Genomic DNA, 18,950 nt, shown 5'->3' with positions numbered 1-18,950 from the left:
GAAGGTGAAGGAAGAAGAAAGAAAGGGCCGAAGACGGGGTTCAGGTTAATAAAGAAATCAGGTAACAGGGAAATAGGTAAAGCAGCTGCTAAGAGTGAAAGAATAAATAGGTGTAGGAGCTGCATGAGAAGAACCTATACAGGAGAGTCAATTCAGATTCAATCCTGAACCAGAGAACAAGACAGGAAGTGAGCGTACCTTTGTTCGCTTCTTCTCCACCAAGCACGGAAGTTTAAGGATAACTGTAGGTCGGTGGCTGTTAGGGAAAAAACTCTTAATGTTTTACCCCTATGTTGGATAGAATAAATTAATTAATGGTCCATCAGAGTTCCAGAAGTAGGATTAGAGAAAGAAGCCGAGGGGTGAAACAGCTCGACCAAAGGGAGAGGGGTGAAACAGCGAGACCGGTAAGGAGAGGGGAAGGCAATGCGTGAGACCGATAGGTTCATGGGCAGGATTCGTTCACTCTTATTCTTGTTTCATCTTTCCTTTCAACACTTGAAGGAGAATGAATCATTAGTCTTTCCTTTCTTACAGGAGAGTAAAAGAGTGAAATCAGTCGTCTTCATAAGGAGTGTTTACAGTCTCATTCATCTTTCATTTTCTTCTTCAATCAAACACCTATTACCGAGTTCAAGAAGGGACAAGTTATTGATCGTTAATCTTTCTTACAGGAAATAGCTGACGAAAACAAGAGCAAGAGGAAAGAATGCATCGGAAAGGGGCGAAGCTATGAGGCCGGTAGGGAGAGTCGTCTTCATCTTTCGTCTCCCTAAACTGTAAACTCAAATTCATCTTTTGGATTTCATTCCTGTTCCAGAGCTCGACTGTAAAGGATAGGTTCATGAGCAAAGCAACTCGACCGAGAGGGAGAGGAGGACGTTGATCGAGCTTTTCCATGGCTAGTCCCAGTTTCGGTTAAAGACCCAGAGCGGGCTACAGATCTATACCAAGCCCGTTACGCCATAATTCATTGAGGTTGATCCCAAAGTGACGTTCGAAACCGTAGGAGTAGTCTGTCTCTATTTATTCACAGAATGAACGAGACTTTGTTTCACGGGATTGAATTAACACGTCTCGACCAGAAATGGTCTTCGCAAGCATACCGCTTTCCGTTCAAGAATAGGTAGCAGAGGTTTTAAGGAAGACTACCGAGCTCATGGATAAGCGCCTATCATCTCTATGCTCATTCTGACTTTAGCTTTTCCTTTGATTAGTAGTATTAGCGCTCGCTCGACTTAATATAATAATAGCTGTCTTTCTTACTCAACTTGCTTACTAGCTGCCTTTCTTTCTGACTAATATATATAATAGACTAACTTGTGAAAGAATAGTTCTAAACTGAGTACACTAGGAGAAGAGTAGTTTCCTCTTGTTTCATTTTTATTCACACGTAATGATCAGCATTCCTTCTCTGGAAACCCATCTTTGTCATAACCTTCATATCTCGAACCAAGCCCGAGGAGCCGAGGAGATATATGAGACCCTCGCCTTTTTTCACCTTCAAACTTTCCCTTCCTCCCCCTGAGCTCGAAACCCTGGTGGAAGACGAATAGAAACACCTGTGTATAGGTCTCCATGAGGAAAGGCCTTTTTTACATCGAACTAATGTAGTGACCAAGCAAGATCCGTTAGCTGCAACTAATAGAATGCCTCGTATGGAATTTTTATGAGTTTGCAGGAGAAAACGTCTCGAGATAATCGATGCCATAGGTTTGTGTGAAACCTTTCGCCACAAGACGAGCCCTCTCGATAGAGCCATCAGCTTTGTGTTTCAGGGTATATGCCCACAGCCAACCGTACGTTTGTTTGCCTCTTGGTAAGGTGATCAGTTCCCAAGTGTCGTTCTTCTTTCTTTAGAGCCTCCATTTCCTCTATCATAGCTTGCTTCCACTAAGGATGATTGAGGGCTTCTTTCAGGAGGGTATCTTATCGCTGAGCTTGAAAGTCAGGAAGCTTGATAGGACACAAAGTTCTTAATAGGGGGTGATCAGTCAAATATCTCTTTGTCTTTCTTCAAGGCAATACAGATCAGAAAGAAGAAAAGAGGAAAAGAAAGATTCAGTATTAAAAGACAGACTGAAAGGAAATACAGATCAGAAAGAGGAAAAGAGTTAGGATTAAAAGACGGATCATCGATCAGATATCTCTTTTAACGAATTGCCTGATTGCGACAGCTTATCGCGACTTGTTACTAGACCAAGCATTCCCTCCCTAGAATAGAGCTTAAAGAGGGCTGAAGTTTAATTAAGGAAGAGCTTAATCAGTCCTGAACTCCAGAAGGGGATAGATTGAATACTGAATCTTTCACTACTGACTGAAAATTAGCCGAGATCATAGAACTCTTTACCGAGGATGTGACTATAGTCCAAAAATAGGAGAAGAAAAAAAGCACACGTTGGTAGGGGTCTTGGTTTATAGCAAGACCTGGGAGGAGTATCTGACGTAGAGACTGTTCTAGAAGCTTTGCGTGAGCACCAGCCTCAAGCCCATACGGAGTTGTGTTCAACCTTGGAGGATGGAGAAAGCTGATTTGAATAGGGAGCCTGACAATCGGATCTATTCGGCTTTCGCAGGTAGGCAGCTTTCCCGCCCATCTTTCCAGGTGAATTTGGATGAAACTCATGCTAATTTAGAATATCGGAAGATTCCAGATAATAATGCTTAAATTGGAACTCTCAACAGCCCAGGAACCCCAATTACAGACGAATGCAAACAGAAAATGAGAAAAGAAAGATTGCAAGAAGTTTAGCTCCTGACATCACGGAAAAGACAAGGGGATAGCTTCAACGGTGAAATGAAAAGGGGGGAAGAAAAGGTAAGGTCACAAATAGAGTGAAACCAAGTCAGATTGAGAAAAGGCATAATGATAATAAATAGTAGGGTCGGCCCCGCCCTCCGAACCGGACGTGAAGGCTCATCCGGCTGCTCTTGCTGAAATCATTACGTCATTCCCGGCACTACGGATTGATTGTCCCTAGACCACTACTTGGAATGGATGGCTACATCAGTCTATGATCCAGCTTTTCTCACAAGCAAGACCTATAGAATGAGCTCAGATTCATCCATACCCTTTCCAACCTACCTCGATTGGTGCATTAGGGGAAAGTCAAATTCATGCTTTATCCAATCCAGAAAGGGGTTCTGACTTTACAGGCCGAAAGAGAAGAGGTCTTGAAGTGGATCCCGTTGCTGATTCTGATTTGGTTGACCTACCACTCTATGGTGCTCCTTTCACTTGGTCTAACATGAGGAAAGGGAAGGAAATGGAAATCCGATGCAGACTGGATCTTTTACTAATCGACTCGGATTGGGAAGACCTTACGCAGGACACTCAAAAGTGGGGACCACATTCGCTTACGATCATGACCTCCTTTCTATTTCGAACAACTTCCCTCCACGCTACCCCCAGCTCTTTCGAACTGATGTGGTTGTCCCTATCGAAATCTAGAACTCAAAGTTGTGAAGCAAAAGAATGCAACATTCTATTGACTTGATATAATCTATTTCAAGATTCTTAATACATCCTAGACGAAAAGCTCCCTAACCTTAATAAGAAAAGAAGGGATAAAGTCAGACCCAGAAATTCGATGTCTCTTCTTATTAGAAAATTGGAAGAATCAAACAATCACTTCCACATCTTACCCGGAAAACAGGATGGAGAATGAATGGATCGAGATCATTCCCTGTTTGCGAGTGAGAAGCAAAAGAAAAAGGAGGGCCTTTACCAAACCAATCCTTTCGTGAAGAGATCGGCAATTGATCTTCACTTCTCATGGTTGCTCTTCTGATGATTTTCGCAATCACCTTTTACCTGAGAAAATGACATAAGGTGACTTCGACATGCTTTGTTCTCTCATAGAAGACGTGCTCGATCCCTTGCTTGTTGCTCCAACTTAGGAGTAGGGGCTTTAGAGCCTTTTTACGACTGAAGGCTGCTATGCTAGTTGTAGGGCTCCCACGCTTTACTAATTACTAATAGTTGAGAAAGGAGAGGAAAATAGCTTTACCGAGTTCAAGGAAAGAGTGAAAGAAGAAATAGGTGATTGAGTGAAAGCAAGACAAGAAGGTGGAGGTGAAGTAGTGATGGTAATATCGGTTCAGGTGAATCAGTAATAGTCCTGTTCTGTCTCATGAATCGAGAGTTGAGGATTGAAACACTTGATGAATAAGCAGAAAAAGAAGAGAAAGATCAGGCAATGGAATTCTGAGACCCATAGGTAATCTCAGCCTATTTAGTTACCGAGTTCAAGAATCAATAGGGAGAGGTGAACAATCACTTCGAATAAGGAAGAAGAACAGATGGTAATATATATAGGTTCGCAGGTTCATCTCTCTTTCTTGACTTTCTCTTGTCTTGCTTGAGTCTTTCAATTCTCTTTTCTTTACTGTAAAGTTCAGGTTAGGTCATATCGGTTCCAGAGCAAACAGACCGAGTTCAATCAAACACCTATTTACCTTGAGAAAGGCAAGAAATGAAAGACAAAATAGGGAATATCGTCGGAGAATGCATCTTGTTGAGTCTTTCCTTTCCCTTCTTTCACTCGTCAGGCTATTAGTGGGATAGGTTACGGAGCGAAAGCGGCTCGACTGTAAAGGAGAGGAGTGAGGTCTCTTTCCTTCCAATTAAATTACCTAGTCAATGACCCAAAACATAGACAGAGGCATCAATTAAATAAGAATAAAAGCTCGTTACAGTCTCATTCAGAAAGAAATAGGAGGAGAAGGAGAAAGAATCCATAGGTTCCGGCCGGAGTTCAGTTCTACAACTCTTGAGTCTTGAAATTCTCTTTTCTTTACTCTCCAGTAAAGGTTCAGGCAATGGAGCAATAGAATTGTTTTCGCTTTCATTTACTTTTGATTGAATTTGATTCTGAATGAATAATATGGTCAGGTAATAAAAAGGGACAAGTTCAGTAGCTAATTCATTGAAAGAATAAATAGGTGAAGATAGGTGATTGAGTGAAGGAGAAAGAATCAATCAATAGGGGAAGGAGCAAATCTTGATTGAATTTGTTGAGTCTTTCAAGCAAAATCAAATGAAAGAGAAGAGACCGACAAACACCTATTCTATTCTTTTTACCTCAATAAATAAGGGAAGGGAATAGAGAGGAGAATGCATCTTTCAGTTTCTTCTCCCAGGAAAAGGTTTGAGGTCTCTTTCATTTTCTTTGTTAACATTACAGTTAAAGAAGGGAGAGGAAAGAAAAGATTCGAGACAGAGGTTACAGAATAGGTGAAAGAAGAAATAGGAGAAAGAAGAAATAGGAGAAAGAGTAGTTCTGGATCAAGAACCAAGCAGTTTATAGCCGGAGAGTGAGACCAATAAGTGAAGGAGACTGAATAAATGGGTTTAGGCAATGGAATTGTAAGACCGAGTTGTAGAGGTTCAGTGGAATTGTTCAACAATAAAGAAGAGGTTCAGTGGAATTGCTTTACCGATAGGTGAATGAGCGAAGCTGGGAAGAAAAGGTTATTCCCTCCTATTGGCTGGCTCACCCTTGTATCAGGCCCTGCTTGCTACGGCCTATACTATACATGATTGGGCCATGACGGTTTGTTTTGGCAAGGTATAGTTTGTTTGATTTTGACCTATCTATAACCAGACTCAATCATTGCAGTACTTTCGAATCAAGATCTCATTCTTTTCTTTTTCTTTCAAGGCAGCGACCGATTCCTTACCTATTATTCTGACGTCCTGTATGATTGCAGGGTTGTTCGAGAATCCCTTTGCAACTTCCTGGACGTTCATACATACTTATTCTTTAGTCTTTCAATTACAATAAAGTTTCTAATAAATCAAGGAGGTCATCGGTTGTAACGTTCACAAAGGGTCAACCCCTCGGCTCGGATTTTCTCGTTCTTGGCCTCTATTCATTCACACTAACACATCATATGCTTGTGTGGATAGCTACTGAGAGGGTGTATGGCACGACGAAGCTTTGCGACTATGCGATTCTTGGCCTTACCATAATACATAGTTTCAGTGTACTATAACTAACTATATCTAAAGTCTCTCATTTCACACTTTTTTTCTTATTGGAATTCCTTTCGTGTAGTTTGCCAAAAGATTTTGGAGCGACGAAATGAGAGGGATTTCTCTCCAGTGTCTGCTAAGCCGGTCTTTGGTTGACGCTATTATGTGGAAAAAACCCCGCTAAAAGATTAGAGATGGAACTGGTACTATGTCTCTGTCTTTGACCTCTCGATTGAGCAGTCATTTTTCGTATCTGTCTGTGGTGCGCCCTATCATATCTCCCTAAATCTAAGCGATGGAAGCGCCCACTCTCTTTGTATGCTTGAGCTGTCTGTCTGGCGTATTCTCGTTACCATGGAAACTGTGGTTAGCATTTCCTGATTTGGGAGTGTTAACGTCGGGTGTCGTACAGGCCTTCATTCTTTATAGGGCAAAGTAGGGCCTTTGCTTTGTTTGTAATTCAAAGGTCTTCTTCGGACATTTTCTCCTGTTTAGGGGGAGTACTTTCTTGATCGCCTCATTCTTCCCTTCCATCCAGGGGTTAGTGGCTAAAGTCTCTCCGATGGTACGCTGAGGTTAGCATAAATTACGATGTGTCACTCGAGGTCTCTCGAACCCCCTGTTGTACCAATGTCTATATTTTGTTCTAGGAATAAGGTAATGAATGATCTTTCGGTATGTAGTTTTGTTTTGTTGTTACGATAGGCTGAGAGTAGTGCCCGCTCCCTTGTGTTTGAGGGAGTTGGTGCGACGAAGTAGGTGCGGGTGAGGCATTCGACTTCGAGTGGCTTTGATACCGGACATAAGAAAGAGACAGAATAATAACATTGAAATAGGGGGAGGTTTGTTTGTTTGTTTTTCCTATTCTTATTCCTCAGTTTAAGCTATCGGTGGGTAAAGGCTAGGTAGCTGGCTTTCTTGGGATTGCTCGCTGGCTGACTATGACGATTGCCCTCGCTCTTAAGCCGCTTCCAATCAGATTGTTTTCAACATTCCCCCCGTGCCAAACCGATCGCTATCGTTTTCTTGCTTTCTTCAAGTCGTCGAATTGTTCTAGAATGCCTTTATCTCATCAGGTATAGTTCGTAGGATGAAGTGGGATTCCGCATTAGTGGATATAGCGTCTGTACCGAAAATGTGGCTCGGGCGTAGTAGGTCCGAACGGACGCCTAGCATGAAGCAGCCTTCTCTGGTGGGGGCACTATACCGTCAGTATAGTCTGTCTCTCCTCTCTGACGCTTAGAGTATGTATATATCAAACGTAGTTAGCAGAGGTCAGTCTGTCTGGCGTTCCCTCGCGTAAAGGGTGACTTTGGCATCGGCTCTCTCTCATTAGGTAATTACCGAGGCGAAAGATATATATAAAGTGTTGAGGGTGGTTGTATGTAAATAACTAGGTAGGTAGCCAGTCTTTACTTAACTCGGCCAATGCCCACTCCCATGCCTTTCTTGGTTGGACCAAGCCAACTGGCGATTTTTGTCTTCCTGAATTGGGAGAGCAAGAACAAGTATCTCTTTTTTTTGTGGGTGGGGGAGCGGAGCAGTCAAAGAATAAACCAAACAAAATGATTGTTCTCAAATGGCTATTCCTCACAATTGCTCCTTGTAATGCAGCGGAACCATGGCAATTAGGATCTCAAGACGCAGCAACACCTATGATGCAAGGAATAATAGACTTACATCACGATATCTTTTTCTTCCTCATTCTTCTTTTTGTTTTCGTACCACGGATCTTGGTTCGCGCTTTATCGCATTTCCACTATAAACAAAATCAAATACCGCAAAGGATAGTTCATGGAACTACTATCGAGATTCTTTGGACCATTTTTCCTAGTATCATTCCGATGTTCATTGCTATACCATCCTTTGCTCTCTTATACTCAATGGACGAGGTAGTAGTAGATCCAGCCATGACTATCAAATCTATTGGACATCAATGGTATCGGACTTATGAGTATTCTGACTATAACAGTTCTGATGAAGAGTCACTCACTTTTGACAGTTATACGATTCCGGAAGATGATCTAGAATTGGGTCAATCACGTTTATTAGAAGTGGACAATAGAGTGGTTCTACCAGCCAAAACTCATCTACGTATTATTGTAACACCTGCTGATGTACCTCATAGTTGGGCTGTACCTTCCTCAGGTGTCAAATGTGATGTTGTACCTGGTCGTTTAAATCAGATATCCATTTTGGTACAATGAGAAGGAGTTTACTATGGTCAGTGCAGTGAGATTTGTGGAACTAATCATGCCTTTACGCGTGCGCTCGGAAACATAGGCCGACTGCTGAGCCCACTCTGGCTCAGCCGCACCAACCAACCACCCGCGGTGCGAGCCACCCGAGAAGCAAGCTATTACAGCCAGCGGCTGAAGCTGTAGGGAGCCGAGGAGCAAAGCTCGAGATAAGATCGAAGAAGGGGCCAGGCTCCCGGTGGAGCAGAGGAGACGGTTAGGATAACGAACTTGAAACGCAGAGCCCGAGCGGCCGGCGAGCAAGTGGTTAGTGGTCAATAGCACCCTAGTTGATGGCATTCCTCTCCGCGGCTGGCACTCGAGGAACCACGGGGCACTCCATACAGAGCAAGCAAGTCTTTGGGATGAGACGCCCGCGCAAGGACCTCAATTATCATTAGGAGGTCGAACCAAGGACCTATAGAAGTCGGGGCTACCCCCTCCCCATGGCAAAACAGTGTCCTGAGGAAGGAGTTTAGATGCCTTATAGTAGCACGGACTGATTTTTCTTTATAGGTCATGCGAAGGGGACCAGTCCAAGATCCTACTCTTGCTCTACAAAGACAAGAGACGCTCTCAACGCCTAGGTGCCACTCTCTGAGTTATTCCAGCTTCTTTCTGAGTTATTCCAGCTTCTTTCTGAGTTATTCTAGCTTCTTCATGATTTCGTGCCGCGAAACAAAAGGGCCGTCTCAGCAGAAGGAGAAGGAAGGACCTGCAACGGCAGAGACTACTGACCCTCTTCTTGTTCCTAGCCGGCTGTTACGAGTCCGGGAAGGAATCCTAAATATAAGAAGGGATCCCTCAAAATAAAGAAGGGTGGGCAGGGCTTCCGTAAGGGCCTCTCCTCTCTTCCCGGTCAAGATAGATGGGAACCCTATCTTGGAAAAGCCATAACCAGCCTCTTTCTTTATCTACGTACACCTTTGTTTCAAAGTGGGGCCGCCCTTCCTCCTGCTAATCCGGCCATTTCCGAACCTTTCTTTCCCACCCCATTCAATGGAAGACTGATCCATTCTTGTGATTCCCACAGCCCCTGACGCTTATTAGAAAATCAAAGACTGAAAAACGAGGGTTCGCCGACGCTCGGCTAAATTGGTTTAATGATCTCTTTCTTCGATAGGACGGCGGCGTGGTTATATTCGTAATGTTCCGACTCGCCAGTCATTATGGATCTAATGCCATGGCCAGGCAAAGAAAGGGGGGAGGGAGAACTACGAAGCTTCATAGACTCGCAAAATTGCTCCCCTTAGAATGCAAGCAAGGTCGCTTGCTTACTCTCCGCGGCAAGAAAGGAAAGGAAAGGAAAGGAGGCATTTGAAAGAAAGACTAGACCATACTATAGTCAAGAAAGAGGCATTCAGGAAGCAACTAGTCGCTTCGGGACAAGCTTCTATCAGGCCCCGACCACTACATAAATAAAGAGATCCATATACCAGTCATGAGCGATAGTGAAGCCGTCACGCAAGGCAGGATCGAAGAGCTTAGTGGGAAACACAACACTCAGGAAAGAAAGGAGCAGATCAGGGGTTGTGCGCCCTCCGCCCCATCTCTTACTAACTAATAATAATGAAGGGCTTTGATGCCAGCAAGCACCCTTGTTGTTGTTGCTGGGGAGTATAGGGTTCCAAACCTTGTTAGTCTTATAATAAGCTCCCCTTTCTCTAATAATAAGATAAGGCTATTCATTCAGCCTATCCTTCAACAGGGTTTGGCTTGCCCCTTGTATAGGTTGGAGCTATGAAGCTGACCTTCTTATTATAATAAGGGTAGTAAAGGGCTTGCGGCTCACTTTTTTCTCGCTTCCGAGAGGCCAAGGGATTGGATTGAACCTATGATCAGATCAGTGGGCTACCATAGTTGACTTTTTTTGTGGTGTTGTTGAAAGCGAATTTGGAAGTGGAAGTAGGCCTCGCTATGGTGGAGGAGGTGCCGTGAAGATCTAGGAGTGTGAGCAGTACGAGCTGAAAGGCTCCCATACTGTTTGGAGGGCAAGGAGCATAGATGCCAAACAAACCTGACCCCTATCTATCGTCGTAGAAGCAGTTCCTAGGAAAGATTATGGTTCTCGGGTATCCAATCAATTAATTCCCAAAATTGGGGAAGCTTAAGCAGAAATGAAAGGGTAGGGTGAGGGATAAGGGAAAAGGGGGGAAGCCCCGAAATTGAAAGGCTTCCCTCGCTCGTTCTAACGCTTTTTTATACGACAGCGAGTAGAGTGCATAAGCCCCTTTAGAGATAGGGGCGAGTACTACACCAGCTCCTAAGTCAAGTACGGAACGAGCCTTGTCTACGAACTTTAGAGATAGGGGCGAATTCGTCTTGCTTGCTTCTGGCGAAACTTAACTAACACACTAGATAATCGGCATTCTTTTATGGTAGGAATACTACTTTTTAGGTCGACCATAATACAAGTCATGAGCGATAGCAAAGCCAAGCCGGATAAAGACGAGCAGCCCAACTAGCAATAGCAAACGGCCTACTTATAGCCTCTTCCCTTACTGACTCCCTATTCTCTCTTAAAGCTTGTAAAGCTCAGAAAATAGAAATGATGAACCTTTTCCTTAGCTCAGCTCAAAAGGCAAGGGGAATGAATTCGAGAACTTGATTGACATTGAAAGATATGTGTACCAAACAAGCAATATGCCGATTGATGTACTAGCCAACCCAGCTCGACCGGGATATTTGTTGGACAAAGAAGAACAACAGATTGAACAGGACAGGACAACCGGGAAGGGAAGCCTGACATAGATATTGATTTGAACAAAGGAAAGGAACTCAAATCAAACCAGTACTAGAAACCAAAGGAGAGATGGAATTCCAGATTGAACGGATGACCGACCTACAATAAGACGCAAATCTCATTCCGTCTTTCATTCTATAAGACGAACTAATAACTTATCATACAGGCACGCATGAAAGACGAGCGAAAAATGATGAATTTGTCTGAACCCAATCAACAACTTATGATGACTTCGCCCTTACCTACCTGTGCTGTAGCCTCTCCTGGACTGATTGAACGAGGTCAAGCTATTTTATTGTCTCGTTGCTTTGCTCATCCCCCTATTTTTTCTTTCATTTCACTCTTTTCCTCGACTGTAACAAAGATGAATAATCAATCACTACTGAACCGGAACCTGAACAGGAAGTCAAGCCGAAAGCAAGATTCATGATCCATCACTCCTCTCCCTCTTGGTCTCACTGCTTCGCTCATTCGCCCGTAGGGTCTCACTGCTGAACCAATATTACCATCAGTTATTACATTAAGGAAGGCAAGAAGAAACATTAATGAGAGAAAGAGAGTTTACAGTTCAAGAAAGAAGGGAGACTAAGAATGAGATTTTACAATGAAAGAATAAGGGAGTCGAGCCAATGAATGAATTGATTGAAGAATCTAATTCAACATTCATGATCCTAAATACACTAATAAAGGAGAAAGACGAAAGATGAATGAAACCTAACTACTGAACCTCTCCAACTCGGTAAAGCTACTTCGGAAGATAGGAATGACGTTCTTTCTTCTCAATTCCGTTTTCTATTTCCTCTTTCATTTGATTGATTCTTACCTCATTCCCTTTGTAGGTCAGGATCAACAGGATTGGTTGGTTGGCTGTAAGCTGACGGATCCGCTCGAAAGAAGAACGCAACGAATTGAATGATGAATGAGAAGGAAGGGCTGGACCTCTCTTGGTTGACCGAGGGCTCTACTTCTCTTCCCGAGCTCATTGACTCTGTTTATAGAGGGAGCGAATCGACTACACAGAACAATCAAGCCCGAATTTCCCTCTGTAAAGGAAGAATGTGGACAGATGGAACCAAAGAGGAGCTCTCCCTGCTTAGCGCAGGCTACATTGTACCCCTAGATCATGAAGAAGGTGTCCCCTACACCGGACCGGAATCTCCCGATTGGGAACCACAAACAATAGTGATTATCAATGGCTGGTTGAGCTCAAGCTCTTGCTTCTTGGTCACCATGGAAGTAGAACCAAAGCAAGCGAGGAGGGCCCACACCTTAGTTGTTCTATACCTTGCAGGAGGGAGAAGGGTGAAAGTACCCATTCGGGGATTAAGTAGAATATTAGCCCGGAAATGCAACTCTAACAGCTAGGTTTTGAGAGGGCTATATCGATCTCGGAAATAGGGGAAGAAAGGTAGGAAGGAATGAGATTCTTTATAGCCCAGAGACCTTATGTAATTTCCTTCGGTTGGGTTAGCTTTTTGGTAGGAAAGCCGGTAGTAGAGTTGCGTCAGGTCCTTCTGACTCTACTCTTTGTTTTCCAGGTGGGGATGCCCATTGTTCCCTACTCTAACTCCTCTTCCCTTTGCTTTCTTTATTACTTCTCGCACGTGCCCAGTCTCAACGTCACTTCCCAAACCAAAACAGCCTTTCTTTCCCAGATCTATGAAAGGTGAAAGGTTGAAGGTCCAATTAATTAATAGTCAAGTAATGTTCGGACGGTTAGTGTCTGTTTGCATGACTCTGGAACCTTATAGCTAAGGAGCGGATTTCAGGGTCCCTTGACTTGCTAAACAGTTGAAAGTATGCCTATAACAGTCAATCTTTACACACATGATAGTAAAGCCAGGTTATGACGATTCTACAATAGGCGGTCGCTACCCGACTTAGCGAATCACTTTCAGGCTAGCATTAAATCGAGATCGCGCCAGTCTTTCTTGTGTGCCTCATTTATGCTGGTGGCATACCCAACCGTATTGTGCAGAACACTCACGCCGTGGCCTTCCGCTATCTTATACCCTCCCCTAGAAGTACAATGGTGGGTCCGGAACTGGTAATCCCCGAAAGACTTTTAAGGAGCCTTGTTCAGCAGGTGCGCTGCAAGTATTCTTTCACAAGTTTGATGCAAGTCGTACTTCCCAGCCCTCTTAGCTACTTGTACTAACAAACTAGGGCGCTGTACAGAAGTTCGTGCCTACTTATCCCGGCTACAATCACTATTGAACAGCGAATCCATCTGAAGAATGGCGCTTGTATATCCCTAGGCGTGGGTCTTGACTTTACCCTATTAGAGAAGGGGGAGGTTTGGAACCCAAAAAGGAAGACATGATCCACATACATAATAAGACAGAATAGCGCCTAGAGATACAGGTACGGTTCATCGCGTTACTTGTCCAAGCGTCTTGCCGTCTCGTCGGATATGCCATACTCTTTGATGAGGGGTTAGTAACCATTTGCTGTTACCAGCATTGCTCATTATTATTAGGAAACGCATTCCTGTTTATCGATTTAAGGTTACCTTGTCGCTTTAATAATGAATGATATGGAGTCCCTTAATATATATGGGACGCTTGACTAATAGTTTCCAAAGTGGTTTGAACCATCTATTTCTGCCTTCACTCTTCCCGAGTTTCCCTCCTAGCGAATGGGTAAAGCTTATCCCTCACTCGCATTCGCCTAATCGAGCAGAATGCCACTCGGCGATCATCCTACAACTGGTCCCACCTATAGTTATAGTGTCGAAGACACAATCGATTTTGTTGTTCTTACGACGGTTGGCAAAGACCGGATCTTTACACTTCGCGACCCTCGGAGAGTATGTGCTTAGTGCAAGGCCTCATAGAACATAGAACAATGAAGTAATGTATCCATACGAGCTCTGGCCCTCACTCTCATACAAAAGCAACTTGTTCATTTAATTTATGTTACCTGTTGTCGACCTTCAAGGAACGAATAGAGTACAAGAAAGATGAGAGTCAGAAAAGAGGAAGAAAAAGAATGGAAGAGAATCGACTGACCCGAAAACCAGAACCTTAGACTTTATTACCAGACCAAACAAACACCCACTCGTGAAAGAAAAGAGATAGTGAAACCGGAACAAAAACATGAGAGAAAATGAAGATGCAGCTTTACAAGAGAATTGAAAGAAGAAGAAAGACTCAAGCAAGACAAGAAAGATGAATGAGACTGAGACTGGTTGAACGAGGTAAACAAAATCACTACTGAACCTAAAAGTGTTGAAAGAAAAGACGAAACGAAAGAAGAGTTTAAGACGACTTGACAGTGAAAGAAAGAAAGAAGGGAAAGAGAAGGGAGACGCTACTCCTTATTAATGAGACTTTACGGTGTTTGAATGAAGGGAGACAAAAGCAAGACAAGAAAGATGCATTCTCAATCACTACTGAACCTCGTAAACTATCAGAAGAGAAGGTCAAGCTCTGGAACAGGAAGGAAAGACTCAAGATTCATGAGAGTGAATTGGAAGTCAAGAGGAAAGACTCCTTATTCATTCTCGTTCACTGGAAGGAAAGACTATCGATGAATGAGACGGAATAGTGAAAGAATAAAGGGAAACGAAAGAAAGACAAAGATTCCTACTTCGTTCACTCTTGATTCTGTAAAGACCATTTATTAAGTAATTCTATCCTCTCCCTATTTTTTGGGATAAAATTGAGGTATTTAGGGCCTAGAGAATTAATAAGTCAATCCTCAACTCAAGATGAATTATCCAGAACAGTGAAAGAATGAATTGATTGAAGAACCTTTACTGTGTTTGATTGAAGAAGAAGACGAAGAGAAGATGAATTCGACTTCACTCCTGAACCAGATTGAACTGTTAAAGTGGCTGGCTGAGCTCCGGAACCGTTTCTTTTATTTTATTCCCTTATTTATTTATTGAGGTAAAAGTAAGTAGCTCTTTCCTGAACCGCTATTCCCTGACGAGAACCTAGTTAGAAACTTAGAGTTTACTGGATTTCCCTGTAAAAGAGAAAGACTCCTTTCTTATTAATTCGACGGAACTACTTACTGAACGAACCGAACCTGATTGAACTTCTCTTTCTCCTACTTACACTTCCTCATTCAGCTTTGACAGATTGAACTAGGGTTGAACTATTCCATTGCCTGAACTACTGATCTTTCTGCTTATTCATCAAGTGTTGAAAGGAAAGTCAAGCCTAAACTCAAGATGAATGAGACTTTATGGTAAAAGAAAAGAATGAGACAGATTGAACAGTAAGAAAAGAAGCAAGCTTTCTCGAAGAAGAAAATGAAAGATGAATGAGAGTTGGAAGTGAAAGAAGGGAGACTAAGAATGAGACTTAACTCCTCTTCGAGTCGAGTTCGCTACTTCACCTATTTACCTTATTCATTCAATCCGTAACCTACCTATTTATTCTGATTCTTCTTCTTTTGAGTCAGGGTTTAAGGAAGGAAAGATGAAAGTGAACCCCTCTCCCTTCGGTCTCGCCCTTTTCTTTTCTTGTCGAGCGTCTGAACCTCTTTGCCCTACGGGTCTCAGGTCTTCGCCCCTCTCCCTTTGGTCTCGCTCTAGAACCCCTCTTCTCCCTTTTCTTTTCTCGTCTCGCGTCTTCGACCCTGGACTATTCTATTCTTCTTTCAGAAGGTAAAGCTCCTATTTCACTCTTTATCCGGAACCCGGCTTACTCCCTTTACTGACAGGAGAGTAACTGAAAAGAGATGATTGAACTCTTTCCACCTTATAGGCTGGATGAGAATCAGGTCAAGCTCCTATTTCACTCTTTATCCGTAACCTCTCTATATTCATTCCCCTCTCTCCTATTTATTTATTCATTCTACTTCACTCTTTAACTATTCGATTGGCTGAACCTGACCCGACGAGGTGTTACAGTCTTTGTTTGAAAGAAGGAGTTAGCTGCTTTCCTCTCCCTTCCGGTCTCACACTTTGTTCCTCAACCTTACGGTCTCACACTTTGTTCCTCTCCCGATGCCCTTTTCCTTCCTATCTATACAGTCGGTAAAAGAAGATGAATTATCTCCTACCCTTTACTTACGGTCTGTTCTCCTCGAGCCGTATACTTTCTTTACTTAACTGATTCTCCTTAACTTAAGTACTCTATTTCTTCGTTAGACTGATGGAGCTCCTTATTAAAGATCCTAAACTAAATAACGACTTCTTCTCCTCAAGCTCCTACTTCTTTCACTCAATCACAAGGTAAGGCAGGTTAGTATGAGAATCTCCTTCCCCTGAAGCTATCGGTCTCGCTCATTGGTTCTCTGCTTCACCTGTATTCCCTTGTCTGATTTAATAGGCTGCTTACTTAATTCTACTTCTTTCACTTCCAACTCTTACACTTACTCATGAACGGGAACCTCTTCTCGTCCGTCGTCTTCTTTCTTTAGACGGATTGAAGAGTAAAGTGTAGCTCTTTTCTTTAGTCAATGAATTAGCTACTGAACCAAATGAACCTATTTCTCTTGTTTACAATCTTTGAATAAAGGGAAAGCCGAAACTAACTACTTCTTCTCTCTCCTCCTTCTCAAATGAAACATTCTTTCTCCTCTTCCCTCTGTAACCCTTGACTCAATTACCTGACCAAAGACCTACTCATTCAATCAAAGAGATAGTTCGTTCAACCGAAACTGTAAGGAAAGACTCTACTCCTACTTCTTGAACTGTAAACTCCTTCCCCTCCCCTTAAGGTAAAGCAGCTTCGCTTATTCGCCTCGTAAACTCGGTCTCACAACTTTTGCTCCTTCCCTGGACCCTTCTTTAACTGATCTTTCTCCCTTGAACTCGAGTTTCACTCTGTAACATAGGCTGGATGAGAATCTCCTTCCCCTGCACCTCTCCAATATTCCCCTACTGAACCACCTATTGAGAATGAAAGAATCAATGAATTAGCTTTAGCAGTTTTCCCATCTCGTAAATTCATGAAATCCTTCTTTCACTCATGAACCTCTCCTTTCTTATCCTATACTGGCTGGAGAATAAGTAAATAAAAGAAGAAGAACCCGACAAAGAGCTACTTCACACTGATATTCCCTTTTTTACAGTGTTTGAAAGAAGGGAGACTCAACATTAATGAATGAGACAGAACCTCTATTGCCTGGGCTACTTCACCAGCGGAACCTCTCTTCCCTTCGCTACTGAACCTGAAGTCAAGACTGAACCCTTATTGCCTTATTTATTCCCGCTTCTTCTTTGTTTAACTGTATGGAATCTTAGGCTCTGATCTTTCTGCTTATTCTCTTCACCTTTTACTGATGGAACTCTTGATCCTGAACGGGCCCCTTTACTGTCTGTCGAGCTACTTACTCATGAACGCAACCCCTAAAACTATCAAACCGCTGAACTACTCACTCTCCCTATCGTTCTATCCCCTATTTATTGTTGAACTCGGTCAAGCTATTTGAGGAAAGCAAGACAAGATGAAGAAGCTCATTCCACTATCCTTTCTTATCCTGTTACAGTATTTGAAAGAGGTAGTAAGTAAATATAAAGCATATTCAATTCGTTCCTTATGCATCCTTTACAGTCGAGTAAAGAAGAGAAGAATCCGGTAGGAAGTCAAGACTGAAGCAAGACAAGATTAATGATCCCTTCCTTACCTTACTTCTTGGTCGAATAAATAAAAGAAGGAACCTCGGCTTCGCGCTCAATCACATATGGGTAAAGCAGCTGAGCTACTGTGGTTAGTCAAGACGAAACTCCTATTGATTCTTGATCCTTTATACTGTTTGAAAGAATCCACCGACACCCTTCTTCTTATTCCTCTATTCTATTGAGTAATTCTTCTGAACCTCTTACTTCTTTGTTGCCGAGTAAATTAATTCAATCCGTCACCTCTACAACAAGGTCTCATTGGTTCCACGAAAAAGTCGGTTTCATTGCTCTTCTCCTAACCCTTAACTTATCTTTCTCCTTTCTTGAACTGTAAATAAACTGAATAACTACTGAACCTTCCCCTATCGGTTTGATTACTCTGCTCCTGAACCTTAACTCACTCTTTCTGGTTTTCTTGAATAGTAAACGAAATAACTACTTACTTTATCACCTTCACTCCCTCTTGGACAAGGGAAAGCTATTTTACGGTCTCTCTTTCTTGTTCGTTATATTCTTTCAGAGGTATCAGTGTATTGTTGAGAGTTTTTCTTTCTCCGGACTTTCCCAGGATTTGAGGCTTAATGTAATGAGACTGATTTCACTATTTCACCTTGTATGTAATTGAGCGGATTCTATCTATTGATAAAGCTGCAGCTAATTCATTGACTCTTTCACCTCCAACTCTGTGCTCCTGTCCTTTGCTTAATTGATACTAAACTCCTAATTCACATTATCTTTCATTCACTCGGTAAGTAAATGGTATTCTTTCTCCTGAACCTCTGTCTGAGTCTGAACTCTAGAACCTGAACCTCTCTCTGTCTGAGTCTGAACTCTGTAACCTGTCCAACTCTTCTTGAAGAAGTCAAGACGAAAGACTCTCGATTCATTCTCGTTCACTGTAAGTCAAGACTATCGATTCATTCGACTGATTGAAGGAGGTGTAAAGCTGCTTCTTCCCTTTCAGATTCTATAGCTACTTAATTTATCCTGAACTACTGAAGGCACTCACCTTCTTTCTTGAACAAGTAAAGACGAAAGAGAAAGCTAGCTACTGAACCTTCTTTCACTGCCTACTTACACTTCCAACTCTCTACTGCCTACTTTCACTTCCTACTGCTTACACTTCCTCCCTCTCGCTACTTTGACATTACACTTCCCTCTCCCTACTTTGACATTACACTTCTAACTCCCTACTCATTACATTAAGCTCTATTCATTCATTCCCTAACGAGAACCTATTTACTTTGACTTGACTTACCTTCAATCCTGTAAGTAACCTTAACCTGACGAGCAAGCAAGACAACAACAAGATTATGAATTAGAGGAAGGTCAGTCAAGTCCTCTCTCTCCTGTAAAGCTGAAAGCAAGACAAGAACAACAAGATTATGATTTAGAGGAAAGAAGGTCAAGCTC

This window comes from Cucurbita pepo, chromosome 5, assembly GCF_057944985.1.
Source record: "Cucurbita pepo subsp. pepo isolate OVF chromosome 5, ASM5794498v1, whole genome shotgun sequence".
Classification (NCBI taxonomy): domain Eukaryota; kingdom Viridiplantae; phylum Streptophyta; class Magnoliopsida; order Cucurbitales; family Cucurbitaceae; genus Cucurbita; species Cucurbita pepo.
This window is presented reverse-complemented; position numbering follows the sequence as displayed.